This window comes from Cyprinus carpio, chromosome B19 (genome assembly GCF_018340385.1).
Source record: "Cyprinus carpio isolate SPL01 chromosome B19, ASM1834038v1, whole genome shotgun sequence".
NCBI lineage: Eukaryota > Metazoa > Chordata > Actinopteri > Cypriniformes > Cyprinidae > Cyprinus > Cyprinus carpio.
In genome coordinates this window covers 31,198,522-31,198,846 of record NC_056615.1, presented here as the reverse complement: position 1 = coordinate 31,198,846, position 325 = coordinate 31,198,522, and positions in this window count along the sequence as shown.

Here is a 325-nt window from a genome sequence, read left to right as displayed (position 1 = left end):
TATATTTAATATATAAATTTGATTCTTTTTCTAAATATATACATGCATGTGTTTGTATTTTTATATACATAATAAATATACACAGTACACACAGATATATAGATTCATCGTTTGACATCACTAATTTAGAGCATGTTCCTGATCGTCAGTGCAGTGCAGGGTTATTAACATTAACTAAAACTACAACCATTTAAAAAATTGGTTTACTTGAAATAAAATAAACGTTAACTGAAATAAAATATAGAAAAACTTTTTCAGCTCATTGCCATGGCAACATTTTTATTTTCATCTAGTTTAAGTACCAAAATAACTAAAACTAAAATAC